General features: G+C 52.8%; 1 long non-coding RNA gene across 1 annotated transcript; it reads right to left on the reverse strand.

The window, feature by feature from the left end:
* Positions 1-113: 113 nt before the first annotated feature.
* LOC137446052 (uncharacterized) lies at positions 114-15,347 on the reverse strand. Its single transcript, XR_010988564.1, has 3 exons — positions 14,037-15,347; positions 13,778-13,938; positions 114-230 (listed from the first exon to the last, which is right to left on the reverse strand). It is a non-coding gene; the product is annotated as an uncharacterized lncRNA (long non-coding RNA).
* Positions 15,348-16,724: the final 1,377 nt, after the last annotated feature.

Below are 16,724 nucleotides of genomic sequence, written 5' to 3' on the forward strand. Positions count from 1 at the left end.
CCGCAGCCTGCAAGCAGAAGGGTTGGCTTTGAGCAGCGCACGAGAAGGGGCACGCTCACCACCACCACCTTGTGAGCTCCTCCACAAGGCCTTCAGCAGAGACATTACCTGGCAGCTTGGCAAACCTCACCAGATGCACAAGAGGCTGGTGGAGGCCACAGGGCAGAGCTGGCCGGTCTGGGAGCACGCCGGCCTCCCCCCCGGCCCTCCAGCGAGGCTGTCTGCTGGCTCTGAAAAGGAAGAGAACCTTTGCCCCCTGCTTCTTGGGCTGCAGGAGCATCTGCAGGGCTGAACCCAATGAAAGCCAGCTGTGAGAGATGAAGGGAGGAGCGGAGGGGGAGGGCAGGGAAATGTTGATTATTATGACTAGGAAAAACGCTATTAAGAAAAAATAAAGCACAGGGCAAAAGTGATCCCATATGGGAAGCACAAATCCAAAGCAGGCCACCAGGCAGTGTCTGCTGTCAGGCCTGGGGGCTGTGCTCACGTGTCAGGATGCAGTGCCCTGGGACCCCTCTCAGCGGTGGAGTTCCGCTGGAGCATCCCGGGCGGCGGCCGGCACCGAGGCCGTGGATTAGAGAGGCTCTGCAGCCTGACCACAGAGTGATTGGCCTCCCCCCCAGACACACAGAGCATAACCTCAGCTCTGCCAGCCCTCACCAGCCCACCAGCCCTCCTCTGCCTCAGCTGATTTCAGGCCGCTCTAGTGCTGGCTCCTCACTCCTCTGGAGGTCAGTCACTGCCCTTCCCCACTCCCACAGGGTCACCCACACAGCTGCCCTTTCCCTGCTCTCCTCACCCCACACTTCTCCTTCTTCAGATCATCTCCATCACTTGCTCCATCTGCCTACTCAACATGTGTCCTTCAAGCTGTTCCTGAGCTGCTCCAGCCAAGCCCCAGCAGCCAGGCTCTCTGGGGCAAGCCATCTTCAGCAACAAGGTGGCTGTCAGGGTGCAGACAGCAAGCACGGCCCAAGGGCAGTCCCCTGGTACCTTGCCGGGGAGGGGAGGGAGATGCTCACCCTGTACCAGCCATACTGTGAGGTTCACCCCTGGTGTCACTGGGCAGATGGGCCTCTCACTCCAAGAAGGACACTGAGGTGCTAGAGCAGGTCCAGAGAAAGGCAACAAAGCTGCTGAAGGGTGTGGAGAGCAGGGCTGGTGAGGAGCAGCTGAGGGAACTGGGATGGTTCAACCTGAAGAAAAGGAGGCTGAGGGAAGACCTTCTGGCTCTCTACAACTCCCTGAAAGGAGGCTGGAGACAGGGCAGGGTTTGGTCTCTTCTCCCCAGAAGTGACAGTACAGGAGGAACTGGCCTCTAGTTGTGCCAGGGGAGGTTTAGGTTGGACATTAGGAACAATTTCTTCCCCTGAAAGATTATCAAGTCCTGGGTCAGGCTGCCCAGGGCAGTGGTGGAGTCTCCATCCCTGGAGGCATTTCAAAGCTGTGTGGATGTGGTGCTGAGGGCTGTGGTTCAGTGGTGACCTGGCAGTGCTGGGTCAGCAGTTGGATTTGATGATGGCAAGGTTTTCTCCAGCCTAGGGGATTCTCTGAAAGCCAACCCTCCCTTCCTTGTCAGGTGTTCCTTCCACTGCTCCTGAAGCACAAGGAGAGGCAGTGCAAGGGGGCCTGGGCTCTCTGGCGGTGGTGATGATCAACATCCACAGAGAGGAAAGCTGGAGGACAGCAACACGACTTCCCATGTCTGTGGGTGTACTCCCCAGAGATGAAAGACTCTGCAGATCTCAAGGGACAGATGGTTAAAGGGTGGGTGGCTCAGTCTGCCCTGCTCCTCTGAGTCTGCCAGACTCACAATATTTGGTACTTGCCTTTCCCTCCCCCCCCTCCCCCCATTAAGAGGCCTCTGCCCACATGTGGGCCTCGGTGTCTGTTCAAAAGACAAAGAAAGTCACTTCTTGCATACTCTGATGGAGAAGAAACATGCCCAGAATGTGAACTTCAGAGTCCAAGCCACAGAAAGAGGAAAGAAGCCCTTTGAGAAAACCCATGGGAAACCCTCCCATTAGAAACCAGTCTCATGGCTTTGGAGCCCAGCTCAGCTGTAGGAAAACCCCTGTGTCTCCCAAAGCCAGAGCAGGAGGCACTCCAGCCCAGCCTTCCAGACACCCCCAAGCCCTGCACCAGGGTGTGGGCAGCTTGGACCTGCTGTTTTGAGCTCCATCTCTCTGGTGTCTGGATTTGGGGGAGAGAGGCAGGAAGAGAAGGGGGCCTGAAGACACTCCACTCCTCAGTACTAGTCTGTGTCTCCTAAAGCCACTCCAGCCCAGCCTTCCAGACATCTCCAAGCCCTGCACCAGGGTGTGGGCAGCTTGGACCTGCTGTTTTGAGCTCCATCTCTCTGGTGTCTGGATTTGGGGGGGAGAGAAGGGGTCCTGAAGACACTCCACTCCTCAGTACTAGAGTGCTCCACAACACACTGAGGGCCACAGCCAAATGCATTAGCCTGCAGCACTCCCAGATCCTACTCAAGAGTCTTCATAATTCCTCTCCTCAAGCCAAGAAAAACAGAGCAAGCAGAAAACAAATAACAGTGGGCAAGCAGGAGTATTTGTCCCTTACTACAATGGCCTTAAGCAATCAGAGAGGTAGGGCTGATGAACCTTTAATTACTTGTGCAATAATGACCTCTGTTTCCAGCATTCCTTGGCAAGGCAGGAAGTGGCTGGAGCAGTCAGGGACCTGTTATGTTCTCCTCTCCACAGGCTTGAAATTGATACCAAGGCCCCCTCACCCAGCTGGTCACAAGGTTCAAGACAGGCTCCACAGAGAGGTTGTTTATAGCTATTAAAAGCAGTGAAAAGAAAATACAATGAAAATCAACAGCTTTTTTGTTTCTTTCTTTCCTTCTTTCTTTCTCATTGCTAAGGAGTTGTTGTTGAACAGAAATGGCTCTAAGGTGCTCAAAGCTCCCAAAATACTTTCTCCAGACAGTTAAAGGGGTGGTTAATAAACAAAACCCCAACACCCCAAAACCAAACAAAAAGCAAATGATGAAATCATCCTTCAGTCTCAGTGTGTCAATATTTTGTGTCTCACTCAGCACTAGAGGGAATGGAGGGGGGCACTTCTCACTAAGGAGCCCTAAATGTGAGACACAAAGGCAAGTGGGGGCAGACTGATCACCCCTAGATAATTTCAGTGACACTAAACAAAGAGAAGTGTAAGGGATTGACCCAAGTTCAGCTGAACACAGCCTGGAAGTGAAAGTTTGCTCTCCTGACTTCCAGAACTGACCATTCTATCAGAGGGGGAATCCAGACATTCACAACTGAGACACTGAGAGAATTGCTCAGCCTAGAGAAGAGAAGGTTCTGGGGAGACCACCTGGTGGCCTTGCAGTGATTAAAGGAGCTGATCAGAAAGCTGGGGACAGACTTGGGAGCAGGGCCTCTTGTGACCTATTCTATTCTAATTCTATTCTATTCTATTCTATTCTATTCTATTCTATTCTATTCTATTCTATTCTATTCTATTCTATTCTATTCTATTCTATTCTACTCCTATTCTATTCTACTCTACTCCTACTCTATTCTATTCCACTCTTATTCTCTTCTCTCTTCTCTTCTCTTCTCTTCTCTTCTCTTCTCTTCTCTTCTCTTCTCTTCTCTCCTCTCCTCTCCTCTCCTCTCCCCTCCCCTCCCCTCCCCTCTCCCCTCCCCTCCCCTCCCCTCCCCTCCCCTCCCCTCCTCCCTTCCCTTCCCTTCCCTTCCCTTCCCTTCCCTTCCCTTCCCTTCCCTTCCCTTCCCTTCCCTTCCCTTCCCTTCCCTTCCCTTCCCTTCCCTTCCCTTCCCTTCCCTTCCCTTCCCTTCCCTTCCCTTCCTGTGTATTCATCAACCTGTGTATTACAAAGGGGGGAGGGCTTGAACTGAAAGAGGGAGAGAAAGATGAAATGTTTTTGACAATGAGGGTGGTGAGACCCTGGCCCAGGTTGCCCAGAGAGCTGAGAGATGTCCCATTCCTGGAACTATTCCAGGTTAGGTTTGGGTCTCTGAGCAACCTGCTCTAGTGGCAGATGTCCCTTGCTGACTGCAGGGGAGTTGGACTGGATGAGCTTCCAAGGTCCCTTCCAACCCCAGGCTGCATTCTGCGCAGAAGGTGCTCTGCCACACAGCTGGAAGTGCCACGGCCAAGACAGCTGCCAGGCTTGCCCTCTTCCCTCAGCTCCACCTCAGCTGGGATTCTGCAACATGAGAGAGGCTGATCCAGAGGTCAGGAAAAAGCAACCCTGCAGGAGCCAGCTCGCAGGCACTTCTGCTTCCTAAGGAAATCAGTCTCTTCCTATCCCCACCCCCATCTGCTGCAGTCAGCCTGGGCCTTGACGCATGTGGATCTGACAGCTTCCCAAAACCTCTTGTTCTTTTCACATCTTTGATATCTTGGTTATCCACAGACACAGCCAGAGTGTGTCTGTGTCCAACAAAGCTCTTGGCCCTGAGACTTTGTGGCAAAGAATTGCACAACACTAATCCAACTCAACGCAGAGTGAAAACACTTCCCTGTCAGATTCTGTCTTGCCCTCTTCTGGGTCCCACTGACAGTCTCCACTCACATTCAGCAGCAGGAGAGGTACTTCTGGGTAGCTCATCTCTGATCATGCTGCCTTTTCCTCCTCCAGGATGAATATTTGCAGTCTCTTTTCACAGGAGGGTTTTGTTGGGTCTGGGTCTCTTTGATGGAGGTGGAAAAGATCTCTAAGACCACAGAGTCCAACCATTGGCCCTAACACCACTGTGGCCAAACTGCTTCCTGCACAGCCAGAGCCAGCTCCTGAAGTTCCTCTCCTTCTCTTGGAGATGAGTGGTCAAAACAACATGGTGTGTCCCAGGATTTAAGAGATCCTTTACAGCACAGGAAGCTGTCCTGGGATGGCTGAGCAGCTTTCCTGATGGAGATAGAAGAAGAAGCTGACCCTGTGCCCATCTCTTAACCTAAAGACCCTCCTTGCATCCTTAGTCTTCTTCCCACTGCCCTTTCTCAGCTGTTCCAGACGTGAGGAGGATCTGGCCTCATCCTCTGAGATGCCAGGAAGCAGAAGTAATGCAGATCTCCAGTCCCCTTCCTTCTGCTGGATCTCCAGTCAGGTCCCAACCACTATGAAGCTCAGCTGGAGAAATGGAAGCGTTCAGAAGCTGACTCTTGGGTCATCTCACCCAACAAAGAGCAGCACCAGCAGCAGCAGGCTGCACACAGCTCTGGAAAACACTGACTCCCTGGAATGAAGAGCTGCAATGGGTGAATTCACCCCAAACTTCAGGGCCAGTTCATTGAGAAGGTTAACAGGGAGGTGGTAGGAGAGAGTGGGACCACCTCTGGTTTGAAAACAAGTGGCCAGCAGAGGGCCTGTGGGCAGAGTTGGGGCCACTGTGGTGAGAGTCAGCTACTCACAGCTTCGACAGAGACTCACAGAATCACTAAGGTTGGAGACCACCTCCAAGATCATCAGGGTCAACCATTAAGCCAGCACTGCCAGGCCATCACTACATCATGTCCCTCAGCACCACAGGGACATCCCTCCAGGGGTGGGGACTCCAGCTCTGCCCTGGGCAGCCCGTTCCAGGGCTTGACATCCCTTTGGGGACAAAGGGTTTTGTAATATCCAACCTAGCCCCTCCCCACCCAACCCAAGGCTGTTTCCTCTTGTTCCATCACTTGCTATTCAGAAGAGACTGAATCCCATCTGGCCCCAACCTTCTTTCAGGGAGTTGTAGAGTCAGAAGGGCTCCCCTCAGCCTCCTTTTCTTCAGGCTGAACAACTCTAGTTCACTCAACTGCTCCTCACCAGCTTTGTTGCCCACCTCTGGACATGCTCCAGCACCTCAATGCCCTTCTTGTAGTGAGGGGCCCAAAACTGAACCCAGTACTCAGGACATGGCCTCACCAGTGCCAGCTGGAGGAGATTGATCCCTCTCCTAGTCCTGCTGGACACACTGGCTCTGATTCAGGCCAGGATGCTGGTAGCCTTCTTGGCCACCTAGACACAGGCTGGCTCATACCCAGCACCCAGTCAAGTCTTAGAGCTTCTCAGGCCCCCTCCCACTCACCCTGCAGACATTTGCCTGCCCAGCCCTTAGCAGCAGGACCCATCTTTGAAGTCCATGGCCCAGCTATGTCTGTGTACACCAGCAGCAGCCCCACCAAGCATTGGGCAAAGCAGCTACAGCAACAGCCTCCAAACTCTTTCAGCTCTGCTCTTTCAAAAGGCTTGGAAGCTCTTCCCCTCCTCTTCCCCTAGCCCCTTCCACAAAAGCTTTGCATGCAGAGCACTGTCTCTTGGGTCCCTCATTCTCTTGAGCAAAGTAAACAGACCTCCCTTGCAGCAACAAATGAACAACAAACAGAAAGAGGGGGGTGGAAGGGGGGGGGAACATCCCCCAAAAACATAAAGCCTCTCAAAACTTTGCTGCCAACTTGGAGAGGGCTTCCCCCCCCTCCCTTTTTCTTAGCATGTTTAATTTCTCAGCAAAAAAAAAGGGAAAACAATGTGCAAACTATGCCCTAAGGGTGACCCTGCACAAAGCTTTCTGGTGGCTCCAGTGTCCTCCATTCCCCCCTCAGCCCTCCACAGCTCTCTCCTCCTTCCCCACCCTCATCCCGTGAGCGCAGGCGGCAGCCCCGAGCCTCCTGGCACCCGGCTGGTTTGCTCTCCTCCAAGCATGCCAAAACAAGCTGAGCTCCTAACTCCCTCTGAAAAATCTGCCCTCTGCCTGGCAACGTGTTTGCCTCCAGCCTCTTGTTTGTTTTTCTTTTGTCTTCGGGCCTGCTAGCCCCAGGGCCAAGGCTGCTCCTGCAGCGCTGGCTGCTGCTGGGCTCTGTTGTTGTTGTTGTTGTTTGGGTCGGGCTTTGGGTTTGGCTTGGTTGGGTTTGGGGTTTTGTTTGGGGTTTGGTTTTTGGTGGGGGAGGGGGGGAGGTTTTCTTTTTGGTATTTATCTTTCAATCAAGTGTTCCTCCTTGCAAGGATAAACAGGATGTTTAAAGACTCTGGGTATGATGACCAGTCTTTGACAGCTGTTGTGACACATCACACGCTGGGGCTCGCCATGTGTGCGAGCGCTGGCACAGCACAGCTCGCTCTGCAGCAGGCTCTCCCCCTGGGAGGAGGTGGACTGAGTGACCTAAGAGGCCTCCACCAGCTCCAGGTTTTCAACACAGGCTCACAGGAATAGAATAGAATAGAATAGAATAGAATAGAATAGAATAGAATAGAATAGAATAGAATAGAATAGAATAGAATAGAATAGAATAGGAATAAGAGTAGAGTAAAATAGAATAGAGTAGAACAGAACAGAATTGAATTGAAATAGAGCAGAGAAGAGCAGAACAGAATAGAATAGAATTAGAGTAGAATAGAGTAGAACAGAACAGAACTGAATTGAATTTAAATAGAGCAGAATAGAATAGAATAGAATAGAATAGAATAGAATAGAATAGAATAGAATAGAATAGAATAGAATAGAATAGAATAGAAGTAGAGTAGAGTAGAATAGAACATAACTGAATTGAAATAGAGCAGAGCAGAATAGGAATAGGAATAGAATAGAATAGAATAGAATAGAATAGAATAGAATAGAATAGAATAGAATAGAACTAGAATAGAATAGAATAGAACAGAACTAGAATAGACCAGGTTGGAAAAGACCTTTGAGATCATCGAGTCCAACCTATCACCCAGCAGCGTCTAACCAAAGGAAACGCACTACATGATCCAGAGCAACTCCTTGGCCTCTCTCCCTCCTCCCACTTACATGGGGATCACCTGCCCACTCCCTTTCCTGTTCACAGAATCACAGAATTCACCAGGCTGGAAACGACCTTCGAGATCATCGAGTCCAGCCTATGATCCAGCACCATCTAATCAGCTAAACTATCCTCAGCCAGTCTCATTCTGAACACCTCCAGGGATGGTGACTCCACCACCTCCCTGGGCAGCACATCCCAAGGGCCAATCTCTCTTGCTGGGAAGAATTTCTTCCTAACACCCAGCCTAAACCTCCCCTGGTGCAGCTTGAGACTGTGTCCTCTTGTTCTGCTGCTGGCTGCCTGGGAGAAGAGACCAACCCCCACCTAGCTACAACCTCCCTTCAGGTATTTGTAGACAGCAAGAAGGTCTCCCCTGAGCCTCCTCTTCCCATTTGAAGAACTGGAGATGACCAGAGAGCTGGAGGACCTGTCCTATGGGAACAGGCTGAAAGAGCTGGGGTTGTTCAGTCTGGAGAAGAGAAGGCTCTGGAGAGACCTTTGGGACGTGGCTTAATGTTGACCCTGCAGTGCTGGGTCAAAGGTTGGCCTAGATGAGCCTGAAGGTCTCTCCCAGGCAAAGCTACTCTGTGACTCTGCAAGCCAGGCGTGTGCACCACGGCAGCACACACTCTGATAAGCCCTGCTGTACACAGAGAGCCAAATCCTGTCTAAACAGCCATACATCAGGGTGAGAGAGAAAGGGCTCGGCCAGGAGGTCATCCTAGGCAGCCTGAAACCTTTTGCATTTGAAGAAAATAATATTTATAAGCATTACCTCTCTCCAAACACACCATTCCTAAACAGCAAGGCTCCCTCTTCCCCATTACACCCACTGCAAGAAATTCCCAGGGCAGATGACAAGGTGGTGCTGACTTCCCTGCACTCTGGCTGGGCCCAGCTTCCTTCTCAAGGAACCTTTCCTCTGGCTGGAGGCTGAGCCCAGAGAGTGGTGGTGAATGGTGCCACATCCAGCTGGCAGCCAGGCACAAGTGGTGTCCCCCAGGGATCAGTGTTGGGCCCAGTCCTAGTCAGTATCTTTATTGATGATCTGGTCAAGGGGATTGAGTCCATCATTTGTGGATGACACCAAGCTCGGGGCAGGAGTCAACCTGTTAGAGAGTAGGAGAGCTCTGCAGAGGCACCTTGCCAGGCTGGACAGAAGGGCAGAGTCCCACAAGCTGGCACTGAACAAGTCCAAGTGCCAGGTGCTGCACTTTGGCCACAACAGCCCCATGCAGAGCTACAGGCTGGGGTCAGAGTGGCTGCAGAGCAGCCAGGCAGAAAGGGACCTGGGACTACTGACAGCAGCTGAATATGAGCCAGCAGTGTGCCCAGGTGGCCAAGAAGGCCAAGGGCATCCTGGCCTGGATCAGGAACAGCGTGGCCAGCAGGAGCAGGGAGGTCATTGTGCCCTGTGCTCAGCACTGCTTAGGCCACACCTTGAGTCCTGTGTCCAGTTCTGGGCTCCTCAGTTTAGGAAAGAAGTTGAGATGCTGGAAGGTGTCCAGAGAAGGGCAACAAAGCTGGGGAGGGGTCTGGAGCACAGCCCTGTGAGGAGAGGCTGAGGGAGCTGGGGTTGCTTAGCCTGGAGAAGAGGAGGCTCAGGGGAGACCTTATTGCAACTCCCTGAAGGGAGGTTGGAGCCAGGTGGGGGTTGGTCTCTTCTCCCAGGCAACCAGCACCAGAACAAGAGGACACAGTCTCAAGCTGTACCAGAGGAGGTTCAGGCTCAAGGTGAGGAGAAATTTCTTGCCAGAGAGAGTAATTTGCCATTGGAATGTGCTGCCCAGGGAGGTGGTGCAGTCACCATCCCTGGAGGTGTTCAAGAGGGGATTGGATGTGGCACTTGGAGCCATGGTTTAGTTGTCAGGAGGTGTTAGGCAAGAGGTTGGACTTGATGATCTCTGAGGTCTTTCCCAGGCTGGTTGATTCTGTGATTCTCTGTGCCCTGCCATGCTTGTCAAGTTCAAGCCTTGAAATCCATTCCAGGTAAGGCTGAACCACAAGCTTCTGGCTTAGGCACAGAAACTAATGGCCTGGAATTTTATGGTGCCTGTTCCTCAGGAGGTCAGGAAAGGATTATCACAATGTTCCTTTTTAGCTGGGGGTACCTACCAGGCCTGGCATGGAAGCCACCCTGGAAAGCCATTCTCAGACAACTGTTTGAAATTGGACCCTGAGCAGCCCTTGAGGAGAAAGCAGCATTGTCAAGATAACAGCTTTACAGCTTCCAGTCCTCCCAGCAAAAATAGAGCTGGCTTTGTGCACCTCACCCCCAGCCCCTGCACTCCCCAGACCTCCCCTCTCCAGCCCTCACTGCTCTCTGCAGCTGTTCCACAAACACAGCAGAGCTTGAAGAAGCCAGGGTCTGTCCCACAGCCTGAGAAGTCAGAAGACCAAAAGAAGCTTCCTGAAAACCAATCCCCACGCCCCCAGCCCAACTGCAGGGTGACTGGGATCACCTGAACAGAGTGGGAATTCTCAGGCCATGAAGGCATTTTTCCACAGTAAAGGAAGCAAAATTTTCCTACTCCTGCCACTTCAGCCCTTCAGAAGTGCTAACAACTGGAACAAACTGTTGAATGGAAAAGCCCAGGGGTGGTAGGGACAAGTTACTGCTGGGGAGATTGCCACTGGGCTGCAGAAGGAAACGTTTCCCCCATGAGAAGGGCTGGAGATTGGAATCATCTCCCAGGGGAAGCAGTGGATTCCCCTACACTGGAGAGTTTGAAGACTCAGCTGGACAGGGTGCTGAGCCAGCTCATCCCAACTACTGTGACCTGGAAAGGTTGGACCAGCTTGCAGCAGGAACAGTGTGGCCAGCAGGAGCAGGGAGGTCATCCTGCCCTGTACTCAGCACTGGTTAGGCCACACCTTGAGTCCTGTGTCCAGTTCTGGGCTTCTCAAGTTTAGGAAAGATGTTGACTTGCTGGAAGGTGTCCAGAGAAGGGCAACAAAGCTGGGGAGGGGTCTGGAGCACAGCCCTGGGAGGAGAGGCTGAGGGAGCTGGGGTTGCTTAGCCTGGAGAAGGCTGAGCGGAGACCTTCTTGCTCTCTACAACTCCCTGAAGGGAGGTTGTAGCCAGGTGGGGGTTGGTCTCTTCTCCCAGGCACCCAGCACCAGAACAAGAGGACACAGTCTCAAGCTGCACCAGGGGAGGTTCAGGCTGGAGGTGAGCAGAAAGTTCTTCCTAGAAAGAGTAATTGGCCATTGGAATGTGCTGCCCAGGGAGGTGGTGGAGTCCCCATCCCTGGAGGTGTTCAAAAAGGCTTGGATGTGGCATTTGGAGGCATGGTTTAGTTGCCAGGAGGTGTTAGGTAATAGGTTGGACTTGATGATCTCTGAGGTCTCTGGTTAATTCTGTGATTCTCATAGTGAGGGGCCCAAAACTGAATTCAGTATTTGAGGTGTGACCTCACCAAGGCTGAGCACAGTGGGAGCAGCTACCACAGCTTTGCTTCTAACCACTCACCAGCTCAGCTGCACTTTTGCCTTCCCACTTCAAGGGAGCTGTGAAGACTAACATTTGCACACTCTGAGGTCACCTAACAAGGCTCAGGTGACAAATGGTCACAAGCCACAGGAGCTGTGCCCCCTGCAGTCACCCCACAGATAGGAAGAAGTTGTTCCCCATGAGGGTGGTGAGAGCCTGGCACAGGTTGCCCAGGGAGGTGGTGGAAGCCTCACCCATGGAGGTCTTTAAGGCCAGGCTGGATATGGCTGTGAGCAACCTGCTGTAGTGTGAGGTGTCCCTGGCCATGGCAGGGGGGTTGGAACTGGCTGCTCCTTGAGGTCCCTTCCAACCCTGACAGCTCTCTGAGTCACCAAGCAGCCTGCCCCTCGCAGCAGGCCGAGCACGACCTGCAACACAAAACTCACTTCCAGGCTTCCAGAGCCTCTCTGCTGCCTCTGCAATCCATCCTGGCTTTGTTTGAAGAATGCATAAACACAGGCAAACCAAACAAACAAACAAAGGCAGCAGCAAATGCGTGCTGCCCCTGGAGTGTGCCGGTGCTGCCGGGACAGGGCTCGGCGGGGCTGGACGCCGTTCTCCGCCGGCGCGGCCGACGCAATCGCTTGCGCACCCCTGGCCGCGTCCAGCGCCTCGCTGCGGGCCGGGGGGGGTCACACACGTTGAGAGGGGAAGGGAATCTGCGTCCAGGCTCTCCTGAGCGCGTCAGAGGGGCCAGCAGCTGCACGGCTCTGCAGGCCAAGCACAGGACCTGGCTTCCCCTGCTCCACGCCGAGCGGCAGGCTCTCACGCGAGTCGCTGCTGCGCTCCGCGCGGAAGGCAGCTCCGAGGCCTGCGCACAGCCCTGGCGCTCAGGTGCGGCTGCTCCACAGCCAAGGACAGCTCCACACCTCGGACAGCAGGGCTGCAGCTGACCTCACCACACCCACTGAGCCTCTGCAACACCCAAAGCACACAGCAGGATTTGCTGGAGCCCGTTACAGGAAGGATCTGGAGGTGCTGGAAGGTGTCCAGAGAAGAGCCACAAGGATGAGCAGAGGGCTGGAGCTGCTCTGCTCTGAGGACAGACTGAGGGAGTTGGGGCTGTTCAGTCTGGAGAAGAGAAGGCTCCCAGGAGACCTCATTGTGGCTTTCCAGTGTTTGAAAGTGGCCTACAAGAAAGCTGGGGAGGGACTTTTGAGGGTGTCAGGGAGTGATAGGACTGGGGGGGGGGAATGGGGAAAAAATAGAAATGGATTGAGATTGGCTGTGAGGAAGAAGTTGTTCCCCATGAGGGTGGTGAGAGACTGGCACAGGTTGCCCAAGGAGGTGGTGGAAGCCTCATCCCTGGAGGTCTTTAAGGCCAGGCTGGATGTGGCTGTGAGCAACCTGCTGTAGTGTGAGGTGTCCCTGGCCATGGCAGGGGGGTTGGAACTGGCTGCTCTTTGAGGTCCTTCCAACCCTGACAGTTCTCTGATTCTATGAACAGAGCACAGCTCAGCAAAACAACTCACCAAACTCTGAGTCTTTGTCCCAGTCCAGAGAATCACAGCATCATGGAAAGGTTTTGGTTGCAAGAGAACTTTGAGATCATCAAGTCCAACCATTAGCTAATTCTGTCAAGTCTGCTGCTCAACCACATCCCTCAGCACCACATCTCTGCCTCTTTTAAACACTTTCTGGGATGAAGATTTGACCACCTCTCTGGGGAGCCTGTTCCAGGGTTTCTGAGAACCCTCTGAGGGGGAGAGTATCTTCTAATATCCAACCTAAACAACCTAAACCCCATCTGATACAACTTGAAGCCATTTCCCATTGTGTTATTGCTTGTTACTTGGGAGAAGAGACCAACCCCCACCTGGCTCCAGCTTCCTTTCAGGGAGTTGTAGAGAGACACCTCTGACCTCACCAGATCCACTGAGCCTCTGCAACACCCAAAGCAAACAGCAGGATGTGCTGAAAAGAGCAGAATTTAGTGCACAAACTCACCTAACTCTGAGTCTTTGTCCCAGTTTCACCACTCACTTGCTGTACTCCTCCTCTCTGGTACAGTAGTTGCCATGGGAGAGTTAGGTAATGGTTGGACTTGCCAGGTTCCACAGGGCCTTGAGCAACCTGTTTTAGCAGGAGGTGTCCCTGCCCGTGGCAGGGGGTTGGAACCAGATGATCTTGAAGATCCCTTCCAACCCAAACCACTCTGTGAATCTATGGCTGGGCCATCTTGAAGGTCTCTTCCAACCACAGTGACTCTGTGAGGATACAGCCTCTGCCTTCACAGTCAAGTTATGACCTCCTTTATCCTCTAGCTGCCCTGTGCACTTTGGGGGGTGGGATTTGGGAAGCAGTGAAGCACCAGACACGAAGCACAGGCACTTCCTTGGAAACACTGGCCAAGAAGGGGCTGGGAAAACTCAAGCTCTTTTTGATGCCACTCCCATGGCAATCAGGAGCTCTCCAACAGAACAAGGGTGGGTCAGGGGCTGGCACAAAATGCCAGGGTGGAAGGGGAGGCCAAGGGTCACCTGGTCCAACCTTTCTAGGCTTTGAAGTTTCTATCTTTCATCTTACCTTCATTTCACAGGAGGACAATTTTAGAGGCAGCTGGCTGGTAGCACTGCTCCCTTAAGCAGCTTGTGTATCTGCCAGAGCTTGCTTGCAGCAGCTTCACACAGATACAGGCACAGTCCTCACTCTACTTCTTCCCTTTTTATGCCACTCCAGAGAGAAACCTGTCTTGAAAATGAGCTAGAAATTAATCACCCACAGAAAAAGAAACCACAGAGCAGCAAAGCATGGTTAGAGCTACCCAGGGGCTTTTGATACTCACTCAACCTAGAGCCTATCTGAGACTGCAAATCAAACTCCTCTCAGCTTGGGTCCTCAATGCCAGCAGCGAAGGTGGTGACTCCAACCTCTCCTGAGGATGTAACAGTGAAAGCAGAGAGGCTGATGGTTAATGTACCTCTTCCTGTTACACCTAACACATGGAGTATGGCCTCCAGACCTGCCCCAGTCCTGACTCTTTGCTTGCTCAAGGCTGACCAACCAGGTAGAAAGATCCATGGCAGCACTAGAGTTATTTTCATGTTACCTTCACTGTGATGAAGAAGATGGACTTGCCTGCATTGCCCAGAACTTGGCACTAGATGACCTTTGGAGTCTCCTTCCAACCCAGACCATTCTATGATTCTAGGGTAAATCCTATCCTAGGCTGCATCAAGAGTGTGGCCAGCATGGCAAGAGAGGGGATTCTGCCCCTCCACTCTGCTCTTGTGAGACCCCACCTCAAATACTGTGTCCAGGTCTGGTGTCCCCACTATAAGAAGGACACAGAGCTGTTGGAGTGAACCCAGAGGAGGGCCTCAAAGATGATCCAAGGGTTGGAGCACCTCTGCTGTGAGGACAGGCTGAGGGAGAGGGGATTGCCCAGCCTAGAGAAGAGAGTACTCTGAGGGGACCTTAGAGCTGCCTTCCAATACCTAAGGGGATCTTCCCCATGAGAGTGGTGAAGCCCTGGAATGGGTTGTCCAGGGAGGTGGTTGGGGCCCCATCCCTGGAGGTGTTTAAGACCAGGCTGGATGAGGCTCGGGCCAGCCTGATCTAGTGTGGGGTGTCCCTGCCCATGGCAGGGGGGTTGGAACTTGATGATCCTTGTGGTCCCTTCCAACCCTGACTGATTGTATGATTCTATGATCCTACAGGAAGGCTGCAGAGGGACTTTTCATCAGGGTGTCTACAGACAGGACAAGGAGGAATGTTTTGGAGCTGAGAGAGAGCAGGGTTAGACTGGAGCTTAGGAAGAAGTTCTGCAGCAGGAGGGTGGTGAGACTCTGCCATAGGTTGGCCAGAGAGGTTGCAGATGCCTCCATCCTGGGCCAGGCTGGATGAGACCTTGAGCAGCCAAGCCTAGATGAGAGGCCCGGGGCAGGGAGGTTGGAGGAGATGATCTCTCAGGTCCCTTCCAACCTAAGACATTCTATGATTCTGTACTAGAGGTGAGCTCAAAGGCAAAGTGAAGAGGAACCTGATCTAGTTGAAGATGTCCCTGCTCACTGCAGGAGGGTTGAACTAGATGACCTTTAAAGGACCCTCCCAACACAAAGCATCCTGTGATTCTCTGGAAAAAGAGCAAACTCTGTAACATGAAATGATAGGAACAAAGCCCCAGCATGGATCAGCTCCACAGAGAGTCTGAGAAACAGCCCCCTTACAAAACACCTATGAAAGGGGAGAAGGAGGGATGAGCAGCAGAGGAGAGCCCCTTGTGTCCAGACCAATCCAGTCATCCTGCTTTCAAACTGCAGGCCAGCTCCTGACTTAACCTGGAGTTTCAGATGTCACTACAAAGCCCTGCAAGTGCTGGCTTTGCAGAGATGCCAAACACATGAACTCCCTTCAGTCAAGTCAGTAGTTTTCCACATCTCCTGTGGTAACTCTGCTGGCAGGCTGGGAGAAGCAAATCCTCCCTTATCTTCCTCCTCTCTGAGAGCATCTCCCTCCCTAAGCACCAGCTAATTCAGATAATCATGCAGGATCCCCCTTGGAAAGGGGACAAAAAGGGGGGTTGGGTGGGAGAGGCCCTGGGTTTGCAAGCCACAAATCAGCAGAGGAATTGGGACTGTCGTGCAGAAGGGAAGTAGCAGGGGGAAGAGGTGACTAATGAACAGGAGGGGGTGCCTGAAACCCTCCTTGGATTGCCTCTCTGGGGAGCAGCTGTTTCCTTGTAAACATCTTGCTAGCTGTCCAAACAAGAAGTTCAGAGACAGAACAATAAAGGAGAGCACCCGGGTAGAAGCATTCAAGGCAGGAGCTCATTCACTACCCTGCCAATTGCTCCAAGTGGCAGCAGTTAAAAGCCGGGGAGACATCAGCCACACGTTTAACCCAGCCTGTGCTGGAGCTACAGCCAGTGGCCTGCAGAAACATCCTTCTCTGCCCGAGGTGAAGTCCTTCCTAGCCCTCCTCCTTCTTCCCTGGCAGCTTCTGCCACAACAGCAGAACACGAGGAGGAAATACATCCTCAGAGCAAGGAGAAACAGACACAGAGCCAGGACATGAAAAGCCTGAACGTGGCAACACTGAAAGCCCAGAGAGGTTCTACCACTGCCCTGCCATCACCAACCTGTCAGCAGAGGGAGGAGCACCAGGAAAAGTAAAAAGAGTCCATTTATTAGTCTTGAGCACAAACCAGCCTAGACTGGCAGGAGCATTTCTGGGCCAATACAACTGTGGCCACACAGGACTCTTGCCAGCACTGCAAGGTAGCTGTGGAGAGGGGCAGCAATACCAGCACAGCCCTGCCAGTGAGCGTTCCTAGGGCAGGCTGGCTGCAGAAGGAACTACCTGCACTGCCCCCCTGCAAGCAGGGACTGTGAACACCCTCTGTCTGCTCCTTCCTGCTCCTGGGGGGGTTAACACACAGCCTGTAAACCCTGTCTCTGAGTGCCACACCAGCCTTCAAGGAGTGCAAGCAGATCATGCACACACACCTCCAAGAAAGGAAAGGTCACTTTGC

This window comes from Melanerpes formicivorus, unplaced genomic scaffold, assembly GCF_026170545.1.
Source record: "Melanerpes formicivorus ecotype bairdi unplaced genomic scaffold, bMelFor1.0.p_v2 SCAF_16, whole genome shotgun sequence".
NCBI lineage: Eukaryota > Metazoa > Chordata > Aves > Piciformes > Picidae > Melanerpes > Melanerpes formicivorus.